Raw genomic sequence first — 22,709 nt, 5'->3', positions numbered from 1 at the left:
ATTATCTATAAATATTCTTTCGTTAGGATGAGTAGAGAATATATATTCAAAATCTCTCATCGTTACTCTCCGACATTCTCTTTGATGAATTTCTTTCTCGCTCTTTCTGTCCTGCCAACCTTTATATCATTATAAACTGTCCTTATTTTACTTTGCTCTTGCTGATCTATTAATCTTCTATATCTTACACTCCTTCCTCACTGAATAGCATATTGCTTTTCTACCACTACCAATTCTCATGCACTCTGTTGCTCCAACCATTACCAAAAATATTAGTATTGCATAGTGCGCTCCTGTAATCAACTGTGCAAAGTGCTCCCTGCCTGTTTTGCCACCTATGCAGCTTCATCAGGGGATAAGTGCTATTTCAGGAAGTATTGTTGGCGAGATAATGGCAACTGAATTGTTAGATCAGCAAGAGAAAAGGAAAATAGGGAAAGTAAGTAAAGATATACCTCTTTAGGTTGACAGGAGAAAAGGAAGAAAGACAGGCATCAAATATAGAGTTGTAGAGATGAGAGATTTTGGATATATTCTCTAGTCATTCTATTAAAAGAATCCCTTGATAACCATCAGTTCCTGTGTTGCAAACCCATTATAATTGGAAAATTCACTTAATAAATAGCATAAGGATTAAAATTAGATTTAGGAAACTTTAATTGCACAAAGACTTGAGTTTAAACCAAAAAATACCATAAATACATTTCCAGTAGCAAAAATAACAATAGAAAACTAAAAAAAAAAAGTAAGGGAAACTTACTTTTCGCTGTTGATACATATCCAAAGAAAGGCCAAATACACAGAGCAACCAATTACAGATCAGCTTTAAGAAGCTGAGTGAGCAGACTTATAAAAGATGATAGGTGATTGGATGCTGTGATTTGTGCTGCATGCTGCTGTACATTGCCCCATGTTATTGTCCTAGGAGGCTGGATTCACATTACCGCAGCCTTACGTGCACAATATATGGCCCCTTAGCAACAATCCAGCCCTGAGATGAGTGTGAGATAATGTGGTATTCACATAGCCATAACCCAGGGGCGGACTGACCATTTGAAAACTCGGGCACTGCCCGAGGGCCCGGGGTCAGTAGGGGGCCCTATGAGATGCCCCTGGTACCTTTTTCATAGGCTTTTTTGAGTTTGGGCAAGGACACAGGGGCCCCATGATCCCCTATTGCCCGGGGGCCCCATGAGTTGTCAGTCCGCCCCTGCCATAACCTGTTCATCATCTAATCTGTCCAGCATTTATTATATCTGTTTAAACTGGCAACTCTGCTTTTTTTATCAGCTAACCAATCTAGCTCTTCTCTACAGAACCCCTCAACCTTATAATATGGAGATGATGGGGTGTTCTGTAGTCCCACAAGAAAGAACAAGGCAGGGCTGACAACACTGCTTGGGATTTCAGTATAGCAGAGGCAGCGTTGTCAGCTCACTACAGGACGTTAGGAGGTCACAGTTGTTTTTAGGCAGACAAAACACAAAGATAAGTGCATGTATTGCAGAGATTTACTGAATGTTTTTTTTTAGTCACACTTTAAACACAGATACATATACAAGTATTAAAAAGACAAAAGTGTAAAATGGTGGCAGAGGAAATACTGTTGAATGTAAGCACCATCTCTACTGGTATTCCATGTCAGTATGGATCAGCAGGCTCTTTAATTATTTATTGATTGATTCAGTACAAGGAATAAACAACATGGGCGAGAGATTAACAGATAGGTATGTAGTATTGACCAATTCTTGGACGCTCCAATCACAATGTTTCAGTCACGTGTAATTGGTTGCTGCAAGATGCTACTTGTGTAGCTAATTCCATAGGGAGCCATTCGTTCTATTTAGCAAACCTAACCTAATCCTAGTGTTAGCAATTAATCACGAGCACTATTATTAGTATGATTAAGCTACTAGCAATCCTAATCTCCTGTGTAACTTTTGCCTAATGAGGAGACTGCCAGCACGAGGTTAAGGAGAATAGCTGAACCTGAATAGTTTTCCTAAAGCTGAACTCATTTCTGTCTAGGGTACCATTTTCTCATCTTACCCTTTTCTCCCCCAACTCTATTCTTTCCCCAACACTTTGGGCTGTGGACGGGCCCTAGGCATCCTCATTTACAATGCAGGAAGCTGGTACTGCATTGTATGTGATGACAATTGACAAATGCAGCACTGAAGAAAAGTGGGGGACCAGTCGTACTGGGAGTAGGAAGCCTGCAGGGGCAAGGGATCTGGTAAGAGAACTATTGACCCTCCCAGAAAAGTGGGGGACCAATCTACCAATGCACATGTCACATCAGTAAATCTACAAAATTGACTGCAGGTGTCCAACTTGATTTAGCAGCCAGAGAACTATTGGCCCTCCAAGAGAAGTGGGGGAACAAGTCGTACTGGGAGTAGGAAGCCTGCAGGGGCAAGGGATCTGGTAAAAAAAACTATTGGCCCTCCCGGAAAAGTGGGGGACCAATCTACCAATGCACGTGTCACATCAGTAAATCTACAAAATTGACTGCAGGTGTTCAACTTGATTTAGCAGCCAGAGAACTATTGGCCCTCCAAGAAAAGTGGGGGACCAGTCATACTGGGAATAGGAAACCTGCAGGGGCAAGGGATCTGGTAAGAAAAACTGCATTTAAAAGTACCCTAGACAAAAACAAACAATTTATCCTTTGCAGTGCCAGGGAAGTCCCAATACCAGGACATTTTTTAACTTTTCCAGGAGTTCAGCTTTTTAATAATACCCACCCCACCATCAACTTGCCTTCTCGTGCTCATTTGCTGCTGATTCCACACCCTGTGTGACTTCCATAAATCAGAGCTTACATGGGGTAATGATGTCCTACTCTTTCTCATATGACAGTGTTTGGGCCTGGCAATTGGGTACTCAGGCCAAAGCACTGCATCCTGGGAGAAAAAGGAGGAGGTCATACGCTGTCCCTTACCCAGAAGCACTGGACATTTATTGAGGACGAAAAAGACAGGAAGGGAAGTATGTTGAGTGGGATGTCACTTTGTCCAGTGATAGGCTTTTTTTTAGCCCTCCATGCCAACTGATTCAAATGTCTAATTTAGCTTTGCCATTTAGAAGAATTAATTTGTGAAAACTGACTTAACTGGACATTGCAGTGGCCAGGGATAGACAGATGAAACTGAACCCTGCGCTGATGGCACTGGGTCTCAACACTCACATCCACAAAAGGTATAAGCGTGACATTCAACATGAAACTTAAATATCAGGTTTGAGTAAGGTCAACCTTTAATAATTTTGTAATGTTGATTATCAAAAGTGTATGTTCCCTTTAAGTTGTATATTATGGATGATACAGAAATACAGGACACCAGTGAGGAAAGGAGGAATACAAATCAGGCATGGAAATCTGGATACACTGGAAATGTGCATGTTGCATGGCTTTAACTGGTTGACATGCATGTCATATTCATGCCTTTTGGGCCTGATCTACAGAAGTGTACATGTATTGCCTTCCAACACCCAATCACATGCAATGGAAATCCTAGTGTCATTTTTTTTCATCTCTAGCAGATAATTGGATGTTTAAAGGCTCATATGACATCAACAAAACATTTTAACAATTCATGTCTTGCATATGTCCAGAATGAGGTTTGCTCTGGCCTGCTGGCCTGGAGTATTTGGACCATCATATGAGCCTTTAGCACAATAAAATGCAGAGAGCAGTACAACAGCCTGACTCTGAAATGTTACCAGGCTTATGCCTTTCCTAAAGATCAACTCCAGAAACAATTGTTCTTCTTTAGCTTTGGATTGATTGGGGAAAAGTTAAAATTTCTGTCTGTGACCCCATGGAGGTGATTTCCCTGTCTCTTTTGACGCTAGCAGAAAAAATGGTGGTGGGAGGCAGAAGGCACAGACAGCAAAGATATACAATATCAAAAGGTCTAACCCTTCCCTACCCTGCTAAAATGTGTTTTTGTCTGGATCCTCATGAGTGAAAATTTCCATCACTTCTTGTTCTGGAAGGAAGGGGAAGGGAAATTGCTCCCGATAGGGACCCAGACAGCAATAAATACCAGACTCGAGTTGGGCTTTAAAGGAGTCTGCTAGGGTAGAGACATTGGAACTGCCATTATTGACCTTCATTTTAAAATGTTCAAATTTGGGACTTCTGACTTGCATGCTTGTTCAGGATCAGTTAGTCACTAAGTTGTGAAAAGAATGGCATTGCTTATCTTTAGCAAATGGGTTCGCAGTGGCAGTACCCATTTTTTTAATCTGGACAGGTAGCCCTTAGGACTTTGGGCTTGTGTTGCTGTTTTTGAGATCATTCAGAATTCATTGACAGTTGCCTCTGACCGGCAGTTGATCTCCTTCTGACCTGCCATTTGACCTGCTTCAAGCATATATACTTGTATGGGAATGCAAAACCCATCTGAAGCAAGCAAAAACCTGTTGACATAGTCCCTGAAAGTGGTGCCGGGTTAGCTGTTATACCTAACAGTGGCTCAACAAAATCCAGTAACTATTCAAAGATGAGTCCAGGTGCTGAATCTTAGATGCCATGACTACTGAAGAGCTTGCCTATGCTCCTCACTAATACCAGCACTAGGAAACAAACATAGTACTGGGATAGGTTTGTCCAGTGCCCAGGGCAAAAATACAGAATTGCACCCCCCCCCCCACCCCAAGTGTGCATTGAGGGGACACCCCCTCTCCACCACTACACCCTGGGTGGCTGCCTCTCACCTCTATTGTCCACCCCTTGTGCTGGCCCTGGCCAGATGCCTGTAGCTTCAGCATCTGAATTACTTGATAATAATCAAACTTAATTGTACTGGAGAGTGCATGTACTGTAATAGGATCCTCAATTCCTGATGTGTTTCACCAATGAGCTAAGTCTTTAAAACAACTAATCTCATTGGCTGGGAAAATGCATCAGAGACCTAAAGGTACTGGTGAGGTCCTTACATGTCTGGTACAATAAAGTTGAACTGAGACCCTGGAGATCCAAGAATCTGGCTTTGTTCTTTTCCTAGCAGCTCCTGTATAACGCAGAAGGCTGCTAAGGCCTGATTCCTGGAAGAATTGCTGGTTCAGGTGCAATTGTGCGGACATGTCCTGCCTCAAAGAGCCAGGCAGTGGTAAGTTCAAGGACCAATGGCAGTCTCAGGTCCCCTTTAAGTTAAGGTCATGCAAAACAATTTTTGACCTGCTACAAGGAATCCAACATCGTTTCATCTATCAGGCAACCGGAGCATGCCATGAAGCCCCAGCAGTCACATCCTGCTGACGCCAATCATTTTTTCCAATGGGTTTCAGACCTAAGCCTCATTCCTCAAGGCTTTACCAAAGGATAAGGACCTTTATTCTCAGCCAGGTGACCGTAATTTTCAAATCTTTTTGGGCTGGTGAAAACGGTCATGATTTTGGAATAAAAGGATCTTGGTGTTTTTAGCTTTGTGAATGAAGCTTGTCTTTAACATTTTCAGCAATGAGAACAAATTGCTTCGGAAACACAACCAGCAGTTATTTATTAAGGTCTTCATCATGCTGAAAAATGTGCATTTCCAAATTTCCAGGTTTTTATTATCTGAAAAAATCTGTTATAATTAAAATATTTTCACAAAGACTGCAGCACAAAAAGACAATGTCTATGCCGACACACCTCTCTGAGTATGATAAAGCCATGCAACATGTGAATTTCATGATTGTCCACATTTACATAGCTGATATGGGTAACCTAGACATGTGCACATGTGCGTTTGCTGAAGATATATTCTTGTGCAAGGTGAATAAATAGGATGCGTGTTGCCTATGGCTGGCCATACATTATACAATTTTCCTTTAGATTTACCAAAAAAAAACATATAATATGAGGTCAAACCTAAACACTTTCAATTTGTGTGCAATCAGGGAGGCCCTTGTACTACTACATAGCTGAAGGTAAATCTAAAGGAAACTGAACAAGAAAATTGTATAAAGTATGGCCAGCATTAGTACTGAAAGCCCAACTCTAGTTTTCCTTCAGTTTTGGATAGATTGGGACAGCCTCTGTCAAGTTTTAAAGTGTCTGTAAAGCCAAATGTTTTTCTTTTTTTTCTTTTTGGTAGAGTAGGGAAGAATTAAAATTCCTACATTTTATTTTTAGCTGTCAGTATACCTAGAGATTTCATGTCCTGTCCCAGGGTGTGAGAAGAAATCTCTACAAATTTAGAGGAATTTCCACCTTAGTTGTTAACAAAACAGGTTCCTCTAATGGAAAATTTCCTCTCGCCTCCTGTTCTGGTGTCAACCTAAACCTTTGGATTTCCTATCACCTTTTATCTTGGTGACAGATAGTGACGGTGAATCAACCTATCAACTCTGGTGTACCCAATATCCCAAATGATCAGACTTTGGTATAGTGGTGCCGTCAAATTATCCTTAGCCCAGGTAATAGGTAGTGTGTGCCGACAAGCTCATTGTCTCACCCAGCCAGCCTTCCATCACCTCGCGATCGTCACTAACGGTTTCACGCGTTTCGTTATTACGACTTTGTCCATTGGCTGTAAGGCATGGCAACCTTCCATTTATGCCTGTCAGGCAGGAAGGTTGCTGTGCCAAACAGCCAATCCCTTGGACAATGTTCTCAGACACTGAGTTTGTCAGTACACAATAGCTATTCATATTCTGTGATTCCAAAATATTAGTGTAGTATTGCTAAAAACACCAATTTGTTGACTCTTCACCGCTTAAAATCCTACTTACAAACATAAATTCAGTCACCCCTGAATCACAGTCCACTGTCAAATTATCCTTAGTGCCCGGGTAATTGTTATTGTGTGAAAATAAAAAAACAGCGTATTTATCGAGGTCAAATAATGACCTTCAAAATAAATAAATAATCTGCTGCCACATTACACTGCATAAAATAAAGAAATTATATTCTGTGATTCCAAAATATTAGTGTGGCGCTCTGTAAGTAATCATTGCTGGAGAGTCTATTGTTGTGTGGGGGATCAGTTGTTGCTGAGTTGGGGTCTTTTGTTGCTGGGGGGATCTATTGCCTCTGGCTGCAGGGGATCTATTTTACTGCTTTTCTTGTTATCATTAACTAATTCAATACAAATTATTTAGCACCATAAAATGATACTTGGTTCTGTATTCTCTAAAAGGGGCAGTACTAGGAGGGAGGTGGAGGTGGAACCAAGGGATGGTGCTCAGATAAGGGTAGGGGGCAAAGACAAGGGGGGACTCAGAAAGGAGGAATTCCTGCACCTATTCTCTGAGAAAAAAAGCTCTGGGTACACTAGAGTTGATGATTTTTTTATATTTTAAGGTGGCAGAAATAATTTATTTAGATATTGTTATTTATTTATTGATAAGAATTTTGGCGCAGAGCAAAAATTGTTGCGATTTTCAACAATAATTTTTATGATTTGCTTGTAACAACAAAAAAAAAAACCCTCAATACATAAAAATAGGATACGGAATAGAAGTGCCACTCTACGTCTAAAATTCCATAATAGTACTTTATTTAAAATTGCCAAGGAAGGGCCCCCTTCCAGAAGGCTACACACATATAAAGCCACTGATAGCCCTGAAGAAGAGGGACTTTCACAGCTACTGAAATGTGTTGGCTTTTCCTTGGAGATTTCAAATGAACTATAATTCTGGACTTTTATACATGGAGTGGTGCTTCTGTCCCTTAACCTACCTTTACTTCCTACACCTATGGAGGTTCCAGTGCAAAAAGAGCTCTGATATTAAATACGTAATAGATAATCCTTTTGCTTCTCACCACCTGAAGAGTTATTGAGCGATAAAAACTTGACAGTGGTTCTGATTCTTCGTACTCTAGCCAAAACTAAAACAAAGGGCCTATACAGTACATGCACTTTGCCATCCCTACTGGGGGATCTCTCCTTGCTTCCTCTCCTGTCTGACACTTGTCAATTATACAGGAAGTAGGGAGATTTTCCTCGCTTCCTGTTGGAGAGTGAAGAGAAATCAACCAGTTGGGGACAACAATGACAAATAAATATGCCTTGGCTGAAGTTGGGCTTTAATCCTCATTACTGAGCTTTTCCAATATTGCATACAAAGAGCTATGCAAGGCCTTTTTTTGTTCCTCTGGCTTTGTCGCTTCCTAAAATCCAAAATGTGTGCACAACTTTCCCTAAAAATACAGCACTGCATGTGTAACAAATCCCCTACTAAACAGCTTTTGCTGGATTTACCTTTGGATGATGCTTATTGTAATTCATTCCTGAAATAAAGTGGCCCTGTCATCTGTAGATAATGGAGGTAGCCATTTTGCAAGTTTGCAATGAAAGTAACTAACATCGCTGGTGTTTCAGGTCATTTTAGCCGTATGCTACTGCTTTCCAGAGAATTGAGGACAAACACAGGTTCAAGTTACAAAATGGCTGCCTCCGCTGCTTGGAACAAAATCCTGTTGTATGGGCTAACCCATATCTGCCAATGGGATTTTACCTATCAACTGTTTAGACTAGTGATCTCCAAACTGTGGCCATTTGCTTGCCTTTATCCAGCCCTTGGGGCACTTTTCCTCCCACTGGCAGCAACAATAAGACACTTTTCCTCCCACTGACATCAACAATCGGGTGCTATTCCTCCCACTGACATCAACAATCGGGTGCTATTCCTCCCACTGACACTAACAATGAAGCACCATTTCTCCTACTGACACCAACATATTGGCGCTATTCCTCCCACTGACACCAACAATGGGGCACAATTCCTCCCACTGATACCAATGATGGGGCACTATTCCTTCCACTGACACAAAGTAGTGGCACTATTTGTCCCACTGACACCAACAATGGAGCAGTATTCCTCCCACTGACACCAATGATAGGGCACTATTTCTCTCACTGACACCAATAATTGAGCACTATTCTTTTCACTGACACCAACGATGGGGCACTATTTCTATAATGTACAGTGCTGAGCAAACCTTTTGGCATTATATAAATACTGTATAATAATAATAATAATAATAATAATAATAATAATAATTTCTCCCACTGATACCAACATAGTGATGCAATTCCTCCCACTGGCACCAACAATGGGGCACTATTCCTTTCACTGACACCAACAATGGGGCACAATTCCTCCCACTGCCACAAAGTAGTTGCACTATTACTCCCACTGACACCAACAATGGTGCACTATTCCTCCCACTGACACCAATGGTGGAGCACTATTTCTCCCACTGACACCAACCTAGTGGCACTATTCCTCCCACTGACACAAAGTAGTGGCACTATTCCTTCCACTGACATCAACAATGGGGCACTATTCCTCCCATTGACACCAATGATGGGGCACTATTCCTCCCATTGACACCAACCTAGTGGCACTATTCCTTCCATTGACACCAACCTAGTGGCACTATTCCTCCCACTGACACAAAGTAGTGGCACTATTGATCTTTTATTGACAAGAATCAAGCAACAGAATAAGTAGTGACACTATTCCTCCTACTGACACCAACAATGGGACACTATTCCTCCCACTGACACCAGCAATGGGGCACTATTCCTCCCACTGACACCAACGATGGGGCACTATTCCTTTCACTGACACCAATGATGGGGTACTATTCCTCCCACTGACACCAACAACAGGGCCCTATTTCTCTCAAATAACAAAAAATCTAAAAAACGATGATGCCCCTAAGCTGAATATAGATAAATTATAACCAAAGGGGTATCAATGAAATAACCCCTAGTGCTAAAAATTGTAGATGCAGACTCACATGTGAATAACACAGTGGTGTCCTCGGACCCTAATATTGCATAGGAAAAAAGAGGGGAGACCGAGAGAAAGAGATCCCTAAGGTCAAGGGGTCCCAGTGAGGACAGACTGCGGCCTACAGACCTATTTCTCTCACTGACACCAATGAGGGGGCACTATTCCTTTCACTGACACCAATGATGGGGCACTATTCCTCCCACTGACACCAACAATGGGGTGCTATTCTTAATATCCCTAATACCATAGATGGATGCATTGTTTACTCCAACTAGGAGGACAATTTCTACTCCCACTGGCCACAGTCCCCCCCCCCCCCCCAAAGTCCGAAGGACAGTAAACTGGCCCTTTGTTTGGAAAGTTTGGAGTTCTTTGGTTTAGCTGGTTGAGAAGGGTGAAATATCATGTTTGATTGGTTGCTATGGGCCAGCACTTTCGGCAGTGTCCTTTGCCTTCATCAAGGCCATTATACAGATGACAGGGCCAATTTATTTACTTCAGAAGCTTTTCCAGATGGAGGAAGCTGCGCTATGTTACACAATGCGTCACTTTGGCCTTTGATGACTGACTCTCATTCTGTTGCCTTTTCCTCTCAAACCTCCCTATACGCAATCAGTATGTAGAATGCGAGCGCATGTTCCTGCATGCAATATCCAGGCTGCATGAGTGAAGTAGGCCGAGCGCTGAAACCGAGGGATCTTTCGGATATGTTCTTCAGTTTAATAACTAATATGACAAATGTAACAAGTGCACTTTGACAAATATTGACTTCTCGGAGCTGGGGGGGGGGGGGGATAAGGTCTGAAAGAGGAAACCGAGCCGGTGTGGAGATTTTCAGGCCCCGTAGGCCAAAGCCAAAGATGGCGGTGTATAGGAGATGGCCGAATTCCCCCATTTCATAGTCTTCTCACAATGGTTTCTCTACACATACTAGAGCTGTTTACCGTATGGCCAGTGTGTGGAAATGTACGACTACAAAGATATATGAGGCGAGGAGATTGCACATTATGAGTGATGTGATGAGGGCTCGTCATGTCATGGTTCTGTTTAATATCGTCAACAAACCCCAGGCTGGTAACATACCGAGCAGCCGACAACCTAGGCACATCTTTGTTTTTTTCTTTTTGGTTGAGAACACCTTGGAATCTCTGCCAACTTTTATTGCTGTCTGCTTGCCAGCCCCATTGGGAGATTTGACCATACTTTCTGCAAATTTTAACAGGTGTTGGAAGGAACAAAAATGTAGGAAAGACTCCCAAATTCCAGTTTGATAGTTGTCAAAGAGGAAGCGAGGGAAAGTCTCCCAAATTCCAATTAATTAGGAGCGAGACAGAACAGGAAGTGAGGGAAAGACTCCCAATTCCTATTTGATAGTTTTCGAAGAGGAAGTGAGGGAAAGTCTACCAAATTCCAATTTAATAGGAGTGAAACAGAACAGGAAGTATATATGTATTCTCAAAGTAAGGCTCCTGGCACTAACAAGCAATGTGAATAGTAGCTGATGAGTGCCACCTAACATCTGGATAGGAATACATGCTACAGCAGTAATTTATCATTTTATTTAAAGGACCAGGAAGTTGCAATATTTAATAGGCCAAGAAATGGATCAAGTTGCCTAAAAGAGATTCCTTACCTTAAAGCTGAACTCCAGACAGATATAAAAGGCACACAATATTGCAAATCTGTACTTACATAGTTAGTCTGGCTGAAACAGGACAAAAGTCCATCCAGTTCAACCATTAAAGAAAAAAGGTTGGAATCCTATACCCACAGTTGATCCAGAGTAAGGCAAAAAACCCAGTAAAACATGATCCAATTTGCTCCTGCAGGGAAGAAATTTCCTTCCTGATCCCCCGAGAGGCAATCAGATATTCCCTGGATCAACTTTACCTATAAATGTTAGATGTATTTATACATGGAGATCATATCCCCCCCTTATGTATTATACATGGAGATTATATCCCCCCTTATGTATTATACATGGAGATCATATCCCCTCTTATGTATTATACATGGAGATCATATCCCCCCTTATGTATTATACATGGAGATCATATCCCCCCCTTATGTATTATACATGGAGATCATATCCCCATTATGTATTATACATGGAGATCATATCCCCCCCCCTATGTATTATACATGGAGATTATATCCCCCCCTTATGTATTATACATGGAGATCACATCCCCCCTTATGTATTATACATGGAGATCATATCCCCCCTTACGTATTATACATGGAGATCATATCCCCCCTTACGTATTATACATGGAGATCATATCCCCCCTTATGTATTATACATGGAGATCATATCCCCCCTTATGTATTATACATGGAGATCATATCCCCCCTTATGTATTATACATGGAGATCGTATCCTCCCTTATGTATTATACATGGTGATCATATCCCCCCTTATGTATTATACATGGAGATCATATCCCCCTTATGTATTCTACATGGAGATCATAGTCCCCCTTATGTATTATACATGGAGATCATATCCCCCCTTATGTATTATACATGGAGATCATATCCCCCCCCCCTTATGTATTATACATGGAGGTCATATTCCCCCCTTATGTATTATACATGGAGATCATATCCCCCCCCTTATGTATTATACATGGAGATCATATTCCCCCCCCCCTTATGTATTATACATGGAGGTCATATTCCCCCTTATGTATTATACATGGAGATCATATCCCCCCTTATGTATTATACATAGTGATCATATCCCCCCTTATGTATTATACATGGAGATCATATCCCCCCTTATGTATTATACATGGAGATCATATCCCCCCCTTATGTATTATACATGGAGATCATATCCCCCCTTATGTATTATACATGGAGATCATATCCCCCCTTATGTATTATACATGGAGATCATATCCCCCCTTATGTATTATACATGGAGATCATATCCCCCCTTATGTATTATACATGGTGATCATATCCCCCTTATGTATTATACATGGAGATCATATCCCCCTTATGTATTATACATGGAGATCATATCCCCCCTTATGTATTATACATGGTGATCATATCCCCCCTTATGTATTATACATGGTGATCATATCCCCCCTTAAGCTCCTCTTCTCAAGAGAGAATAAATTCAGTTCCTCTAATTTCTCCTCATAGCTGATCTCCTCCATGCCTCTTATCAGTTTGGTTGCCCTTCTCTGTACTTTCTCCAGTTCCCCAATGTCCTTTTTGTGAATTGGTGCCCAAAACTGAACTGCATTTTCCAGATGAGGAATTAGATTTACATTTATGTTTTTAAAGCACAGCCAATGGATCCAGGTACCTGGATTTGATTTATGATCAGCCTCTTGCAGTTCCTCTACAGCAGAGCTCAGACTGGGAGAGGAAGGAGCAGCATAAGGAGCCAATCAGTTCTAACAAGAAAGCATGGCAATGATTTGAGAGCTCATCACTGTGCTGCTTCTCCTTTCACTGTCCGGTCACAGGTTGGGGGAGGGGCAAGGAAGTGTTACTTAAAGCGGAACTAAAGGGAGCTATACATACCTTTCCTTCAACAGTTCCCGTCCCTCGGCAGCGCCAGCATCTTCTTTTGTGTGCCGGTCTTCAGCTGTCTTCATTGGCTGACTTTGGATGAGGTCATTCCTGAGCATGTGCAGGAGCCGGGCATCTTGCCATAAAAGGATCAAACCAGTGCTGTAAGCTGAGCTGTGCTTGTGCAGCTCAGTGTACATCCCAGAAAAAGCTGAGAGCAGGCAGGTAAGTATTTGTTATTGTAGAAGAGACATTGCATGTTGCACTGAGTAACAGAAACTTGGACAGTGCTGACCAATCAGATGTCTTCTAGCCTGAACTGTCATCGTTGCAAGGACAGGAAAGAAAAAAATCCCAGCAGCTTTCTCTCCTCTCCTACCACTGACACTCAGCATGGGATGCCTGCAGGGAGGTTTCCCACACTGCTCCTGTGTAAACTTGGGCTATGACAAGCATTCCCATTCGCATTCCTCTTCAAATCTCATGCTAATCTTTGCGGTGCAAATTGCGTCCATTAACACAAATCGCACTGCAAAGTATTGGTTAAGGTATCAGGAGTATTTTCATGAGTATGAGTACTAATGAAAATACCCGGCATCGGCACCGATACCAATATTGTTATCAGTATTGGTGCATCCCTAATAAATATATATATACAATATATATATATATATATATAAATATATATATATATTCGCACACACACAGATACACTCTGAGATTTATGAGTGTTTGTGGGCAGTAATGAAGTACTTAGCAGAACTTATATTCCTATGTATTTTAAGGTCATCATTTCCCCCAGCGTACAGGGTTCAGCATGATGTGTTGCGGTTGCTGGTCATTAGCTTGTGGAATGGATGGCATTTACTGCTGAGAATTAAGACATAATTGGACAGGATTGCAGAAAACAAAGCCTGGGGACATCCTTTACAAAATAAACCCCGGTCTCATCCCATGCACCAGAAAATAACAATTGTGAGAAATTATTGTAAATCGTCAGGCCGGCTCCCCAGACAAATGGCAGCGTTAGAGTCTGCTCAGGATGGCTGCCTGCGAGCAAGGGCAGGACAGAGCGCTGTAAGTGGAGCGGGGATAGCAGACTTGATTTGTTCTGATTTTAACCTTATGAATCTGCAGCTTCCACTAAGCGAGGATCTGAATTCAATCCTTAACCCCTCTCAGCCTAGGGGAGACCTGACAGAGTCAAAGCTGTAAGGGTTACATATAGAAACAATGATCTGGATGGAAACACATGCCACAGCAGTCATTTATCATTTTATTTAAAGGACCAGGAGGTTGCAATATTTAAAGGGCAATGAAATGTATCAAGTTGCAATATTTAAAGGGCCAGGAAATGTATCAAGTTGCAATATTTAAAAGGCCAGGAAATGTATCAAGTTGCAATATTTAAAGGGCCAGGAAATGTATCAAGTTGCAAAATTTAAAGGACCAGGAAATGTATCAAGGTACAGTATTTAAAGGACCAGGAAATGTATCAAGTTGCAGTATTTAAAGGACCAGGAAATGTATCAAGTTGCAGTATTTAAAGGACCAGGAAATGTATCAAGTTGCAGTGTTTAAAGGACCAGGAAATATATCAAGTTGCAGTATTTAAAGGATTAGGAAATGTATCAAGTTGCAGTATTTAAAGGATTAGGAAATGTATCAAGTTGCAGTATTTAAAGGATTAGGAAATGTATCAAGTTGCAGTATTTAAAGGATTAGGAAATGTATCAAGTTGCAGTATTTAAAGGATTAGGAAATGTATCAAGTTGCAGTATTTAAAGGACCAGGAAATGTATCAAGTTGCAATATTTAAAGGACCAGGAAATGTATCAAGTTGCAGTATTTGAATGACCAGGAAATGTATCAAGTTGCAGTATTTGAATGACCAGGAAATGTATCAAGTTGCAGTATTTGATGGACCAGGAAATGTATCAAGTTGCAGTATTTAAAGGATTAGGAAATGTATCACGTTGCAGTATTTAAAGGACCAGGAAATGTATCAAGTTGCAATATTTAAAGGGCCAGGAAATGTATCACGTTGCAGTATTTAAAGGACCAGGAAATGTGTCAAGTTGCAGTATTTAAAGGACCAGGAAATGTATCAAGTTGTAATATTTAAAGGACCAGGAAATGTATCAAGTTGCAGTATTTAAAGGACCAGGAAATGTATCAAGTTGCAATATTTAAAGGACCAGGAAATGTATCAAGTTGCAGTTTTTAAAGGACCAGGAAATGTATCAAGTTGCAATATTTAAAGGACCAGGAAATGTATCAAGTTGCAATATTTAAAGGACCAGGAAATGTATCAAGTTGCAATGCTTAACAAACCAGAGGATGTATCAAGCTGCATATGTAAAAGAGATGCAAATATCATTCTTTCATATATCTGTAAGGCTAGGTTCACATTTGTGCACTGTGGGAAAGTGCGCAAAAATTGTACACATTGCAGCAGTGCACAAAAAGGTCCCTTTTGCAGGTCTCTGGTGGTGTCAGTAATTCCTAACAGCACCTCAATGCACCTTGCTAACGCGCATAATTTTGCACTCACCAAAACACAAGGTAACAAACTGCAGCATGATTCATAGAAGGGTCATGCACTTTGATTTTAGTGCGCAGGGCACCCCATTAAAATGATTGGGATCCTTAAACGTGATCTGTGAAATTGCACAAAAACGCAGATGCACTGAACAGAACTTAACAGTATCTTGTGAGTATTTGTGCAGCCTCAGGGTACAACCCCTTTCACGTGGATGATCTGACCAGGATATGGTCCATTTCAAATTGACAGTCTGATCAGGATACGGCCCATTTAACATGGACAATCGGATCACAATACGGCCCCTTTCACATGGACGATCTGCTCAGGATACGGCCCCTTCACATGGACGATCTGGTCAGGATACGGCCCCTTTCACATGGACGATCTGATCAGGGTACGGCCCCTTTCACATGGATGATCTGATCAGGGTATGGCCCCTTTCACATGGACGATCTGATCTAGGTATGGCCCCTTTCACATGAAAAGTCTGATGAGGATATGGCCTCTTTCACAAGGACGATCTGATCAGGGTACTGCCCTTTTAACATGAAAGGTCTGAAAAGGATATGGCCTCTTTCGCACGGATGATCTGATCAGCTTACAGCGCCTTTTACATGCAAGGTCTCATGAGGGTATGGTTCCTTTCACACAGAGGGTCTGATTAGGGTGCGGCCCCTTTCACACTGACTGTCTGATCATGGTATGGCCCCTTTCACATAAAGGTCTGATGAGGATACGGCCCCTTTCACATGGACGGTCTGATCAGGGTATGGCCCCTTTCACACGAACAGTCTGATCAGGGTAAGGCCGCTTTCACATGAAAGGTCTGATGAGAATACGGCCTCTTTCACATGGAAGGTGTGATGAGTATACGGCCCCTTTCACATGGAAGATCTGATCAGGGTATGGCCCCTTTCACATGGAAGGTCTGATTGGGTACGGCCCCTTACACATGGAAGGTCTGATCAGGATACGGCCCCTTTCACATGGTTGGTCTGATTGGGGTATGGCCCCTTTCACACGGCCGATCTGATCAGGGTATGGCCCTTTTCATCTGAAAGGTCTGATCAGGATATGGCCCCTTTCTCATGGATGGTCTGATTGGGGTATGGACTCGTTTCACCTGGCCGATCTGATCAGGGTATGGCCTCTTTCACATAAAAGATCTGATGAGGATATGGCCCCTTTCACATGGACAGTCTGGTTAGGGTATCGCTCCTTTCACATGAATGGTCTGATTGGGGTATGGCCCCTTTCACATGAAAGGTCTGATGAAGATACGGCCCGTTTCACATGGCAGTCTGATTGTGGTATGACCCCTTTCACATGGTCGGTCTGATCAGGGTACTGCCCCTTTCTCATGGTCGGTCTGATCAGGGTACGGCCCCTTTCTCATGGATGGTCTGATCAGGGTACGGCCCCTTTCTCATAGGTGGTCTGATCAGGGTACGGCCCCTTTCTCATGGATGGTCTGATTGGGGTATTACCCCTTTCACATGGTTGGTCTGATCAGGGTACAACCCCTTTCTCATGGTTAGTCTGATCAAGATACGGCCCCTTTCACATGATCAGTCTTATTGGAGTATTACCCCTTTCACATGATCAGTCTGATCAGGGTATGGCCCCTTTCTCATGGATGGTCTGATTGGAGTATTACTCCTTTCACATGATCAGTCTGATTAGAGTAATACCCCTTTCACATGATCAGTCTGATAAGGGTATGGCCCCTTTCTCATGGATGGTCTGATTGGAGTATGGCCCCTTTCATATAGACTGTCTGATCATAATACGGCCCCTTTCACATGGATGGTCTGATCATAATACGGCCCTTTTCATGATCGGTCCAATCAGATCCACCTACCAGTTTTTCAAACAGATCTGAATGGAAGCTCCATGTTATTCTATGGGCAGGTGAATGTAAACAGATGTGCATCTGTGTACGTTCATTTACATCTGATTCTGTCCTGCTCAGGAAGAAAAAACAAAACAGTTTTGCGTACTTTTCCATTTTTTCGGCAATAAACTTGACAGATCTGAGGTAGATGGATGTAAACAAATACATGCAAAGAAACAAAAAAGAATGCGCACCGGCCTTACCTTTAAAAATTAATTTATTGTATAAAAGGTGGTGATATACTCACAAAGGATAAAATATCAAAAGGCACATCATGTGAAGTACAGCAAGGTCCAACGGCTGACACGTTTCGAGGCTTAGCCTCTTCCTCAGAGACTTGGCTCTGAGAAAGAGGCTAAGTCTTGAAATGTATCAGTATTTGGAGGTCTACACATCCCAACACAGATATCATGCAGTTTGATTGGACCTTGCTGTACTTCACATGATGTGCCTTTTGATATTTTATCCTTTGTGAGTATATCACCACCTTTTACACAATAAATTGATTTTGAAAGGTAATGCACAAGGCCGGTGCGCCCTCTTTTTTGTTTCTTTGCATGCAGTTCATTTGGATTCCCCTGGTCCGGTGAGGGCAGCAAGGCGTCCTCTAGGCATCCTATGTGTGGTTATAGTAGCTGTGGAGTCTATCGTCCAGCGCAGGAGTAGAAGCTTATGCTATTCTTTGGTAAACAAATGCAAACCTAAAGCATGCTTCCCAAATGTGTGAATTAGGAGTCTACTGTGTGCATGCAGCTCTAATGCTGCACATGTGCAATAATAAAATACAACTGAATCATTTTATTTGTAGGCCAGTGTAACCCCTATCTGTGTGGTCAGTGGTCAACTAATGCCAAAAGACCCTGGATATGATGTGAGGCTCTGCTATTGGTCAGGATGATATTTTTTTTAGTGTCCAGAACGCTAGGTATTGGTCTGCTTGAATACATTTCTGACATGTCGTAATATACAACAACAGTATAATTTTTATAAAAATCCCCACCTTTCGTTATTTTAATGCAGTCCTTGAGCGACTTTGCCTAGGCTGCGATGATGTCATCAGTCTGCTGCTGCCAGGAAGAAGCATTTCCTCAGTCTCCTTCCCCCCCCCCCCCCCCCACCCTGATCACTCAGCCTATATGCTGTAACTTTGTAATAAGTCACAAATTAAGAGGCTGCAGTTGGGGCTGTTTTTTATTAGACATTTGCAAACCAGGGGTGGACTGACCATTTGGAAACTCAGGCACTGCCCGAGGGCCCGGGGTCAGTATAGGGCCCCATGAGATGCCCCTGGTACCTTTTTCATAGGCTTTTTTGAGTTTGGGCAAGGACACAAGGGCCCCATGATCCCCTATTGCCCGGGGGCCCCATGAGTTTTCAGTCCGCCCCTGTTGCAAACACAGTGAAAAGCTGCACAGGAGCCCGGATTTACATGATTGCTGTCTGAGTTCCCAGCACAGCTAGAGAACTGACCACACTATGTTCTCCTGTCTAGTGTAGTCAGTTTTTAATAGAAAAGCAGAGGGACTGGCAGGAGCACCAGGGGTTGCACATAAAGGAAGCAATAAAAAGAAAACAGGAGACTTTTTCATACAAGTACATGGTACAGCAGGCACATATCAGGAATATGAAATGTTGGGGTAACATATTCTTTAACTCTCATTATAAGACTACTTTACCCTCAGCAACCAATCAGTGAGAAGCTTTTATTCTTTAATGCACCTTGAAATAGATGACTAACAATTGCAGGTAACACACAGAAGATTTTCCTCCAGATTAAAAAAAAAATCAGGTCTGTTGTAGGAGAGAATACGGTTCCCTGTCTCTGTGCACTGCAGCATGTCATCCCTGAATGCGGTAATCTTCGTTCCTGCAGCCCAGCCTCTGAATGCAGTCCTAGAACTTCATCTCACTCCCTCTGATTTCCCTTCCACCGGCTCCTCCATGAATGCGGGAACGTTCTTGTCAGATGTGTAATGAAATTCACAGTTAGTTTATTCTCTGTGGGTCTTTTATTTATGCAAACTGACAGCAGCATCAGACCTAATCAGAAAATCCTTCAGTGATACCTTACAGGGGACCAACCTGTGACCCGTCACCTACACATGGCTACAGATCAAGCCTATATCTGCCCAGACACGACATATGATCAGCTGTAGTCACATTGCTAACAGACGGCTTTCAGTTTACAGTCAGATCACTTAAATGTATATAAACCCAAGAGCAAACATTGAAAGCCTAGCTCCAGGCAAATATGAACAACACAACAGAATGCAGCTCTGTAATCATTAATACAGTACATTGCTAAATGTATATATATAGGTGTATATATATATATATATATATATATATATATATATATATATTTATTTTTTTATTTTTTTTAATACAAGCAGTGTAAGGGCTCATGTACACAAGGCATTTGGAAAACTCTTCTGAATGATGAAAACTGACTGCTGGAAAACATAGGTTAAAAAGGTCAGTTTAGCCGTGTTTGCACACGCACGTATGTGCGTTTTGGGTTAGAAGCATTTTTAAAAGATAACCTCAGGAGACCTTCCCAAATGCCCAGAATGCGCTGAAAAATAGTAAAAAATTAACTATTTCAGACATTTTGAGAGAAATAGAGAGAGCAGAAGCAGAGAGAGCAGTATGTGTGGAGATGACCGGTCTTTTCTGGTTGTATTCACTATGGATCCCATCATGAGCATAATGCGGCACGTTCTACCATTTTTTCCTTCACGCGAAACCTGGAACTGACCGCGCTGGTGTACCGGGTCCATTTGAATACATGAAAATGCTTTGCATGCATTTCTGATGATGAAAAAAGGCTCTGGACAGCATCTGGGCATGGAACAGTTATAAAACACTTCTAAACGCAAACGCTTCTAAATGCGGTTAACCACGTTTTACACGCATTTACTAGCATTTGGCATTTGAAACGCTGGTAAAATCTACTCCTGAACGCAAGTTTGGTGCATTCAAAAAAACGACTGTAAACTCAACTGCCTGTAAATGACTGTAAACGACGATGTGTACATGGACACATATGAAAACATTAGGGAGAGTTCAGGGGCTGCTGAAAAAAATGCTGAACAGCTCCTTAACGCCAGTTTAGGAGCCACAGTGTACTTGAGCCCTAAGTACCTGAATTTGAACTGCTATCCGCCTCTTGTACAGGGCAGGGACAAGGGGTGGGCAGAAGGGACAGCCGCCCCAGGCACAATGGTGGATGCGTTTGCTCCCGAACTGCACTCTGCAAATCAGTGGCTGGCAACCAGCGGGCCGTGGCTTCATTATTGTTCTGACAGCTACTGCTGTCACATCATGCTTCAACATGCCCACTCCCCACCCCATCTGCCCACAGATCCGCGTCATCCAGCATTGCGGCTGACAGCTTGTAGTCCTGAATGAACTGCGAGGTGGCTTGTAAGCGCTCTCGTAGTGCATTCACAAGCCCTGCAGCTTGCAAATAGCTTGTAAATAGTCAGTCCGTATGAAGGTACAGGCTGAAAGCGGCATGGCTGGTCTGGAGAAGCCTGAGATTGCACCCCTCATCCACTGATCATGGGTGCAGTGATTTCCAGCCTCCTGCTGGAAAAAATAATAAATGCACATTTTTTTCCTGCAAAAATATGTGCATTTTTTATTGTTTCCTAAAAGGTGAACATATCCTTTAATATCATGAAACAAAAAAAATTCAAGTATCTCCATTTTATTCTCCAGAGTCTTTCCTTTCAAAAAATATATAATGTGTGTGTATGGGGTCTGGGGGGGAGGGGGTTAATTAATCTTCAGGCTTAAAATGTGCATTTTTACATGTGCAAAACTTGAAAAAATTCTATAACTCTCGTAGTGAAGTGGTTAAACGTAGAACCAACCAGAGACAATATATAACTAATCATATATTATACTTCCCATAAAATCACATTTCTATGTGTCTTTGTGATGGTACATTAAAGACTGATGAGAATTCAGAGCAAGACTGGGAGTATAAATGTAGCTATGCCGTGTATGGCACACCAGCTCATATTCTCTGCTTTGCCAAGCCAATAATATCTTGGCACTGCTATCAGCTCAGCGCCTTTATGAGGCTGCAACAGGGGCACATAGCAGACGTTGGCATGTAGTTAGAACCTTGGCATATGTGACCAATGAGTCTGGAATGTAGAGTTCCTGATCTAATGGATGTAATTTCCAATGTGGACATTGATTCTTTCACATGGGTTAACACTGTGCCATTTATCAGGAATGTCAACCCAAAATTAGTTTTTATAATGGACAGGAGCCCCCAAAAAAGTACCAACAGCTCAAACATTTTATGATCATAGGACAACTGTAGACCACCCATAATGACCTGCATTGCAAATTTATCTAATTTGCAACAATGGTGTTGTATCAGTAACATTTTAGTAATGATACTACTAGGTAAGATGCCAAGTGTCTAGGATTTCACAGGACAGTTCTACATCTCTGTCCTCTACCTCCATGATGCTTTGTCCTGGGTTGTGGCCTGAGATTACAGCACTAGCTTTAGTTGAGTTACTGAGCATGCACCATGAGTGGGCACTTCCTGCATAATTAAGAGTGGGACGAGATAGAAAGCGGCCATGATCTGGGCAGGACCATGAGACAAATGGATGTGATGTAGGTGAGACCTCCAGGAAGGTGGATTTTTCACGTGGGCTATAGGAAGGGGTACCAGTGTATTGGGGACTGGGGTGAGGATGTTGGTAAGTATGGTCTAGTAACAGGTTCTCTTTACTGTTGGGAGCATGTGCAGTGTATATTTTCCTTTTATTTATCAATCAGCACAAAACTAACTAAATAAATCCCACTCTTGTAGAAAAGTAATTCACTTCCACCCTTGAAAGTTGATCAAAATATAAATAAACACCTTTTACCCTTGAAAGGTGTTTATTTGTATATTTACCTTTTCACTCAAGATTCTTGCATATGTTTTAACTTGCTGAGCAATTCGAAACATATGCAGAGATATCCAAG

At 42.0% G+C, this 22,709-nt stretch overlaps 1 protein-coding gene across 4 annotated transcripts in view; it reads left to right on the top strand.

The window, feature by feature from the left end:
* Nucleotides 1-22,709, top strand: part of CACNA1H (calcium voltage-gated channel subunit alpha1 H) — a 710,377-nt gene that overhangs the window by 625,211 nt on the left and 62,457 nt on the right. The gene's annotated exons all lie outside the window — the stretch shown is intronic.

This window comes from Staurois parvus, unplaced genomic scaffold (assembly GCF_062004578.1).
Source record: "Staurois parvus isolate SC_StPar_1 unplaced genomic scaffold, SC_StPar_1.0 ptg000882l, whole genome shotgun sequence".
NCBI classification, from domain to species: domain Eukaryota; kingdom Metazoa; phylum Chordata; class Amphibia; order Anura; family Ranidae; genus Staurois; species Staurois parvus.
The sequence above is the reverse complement of the archived record's forward strand: the minus strand, read 5'-3'. Positions and strand labels throughout refer to the sequence as shown.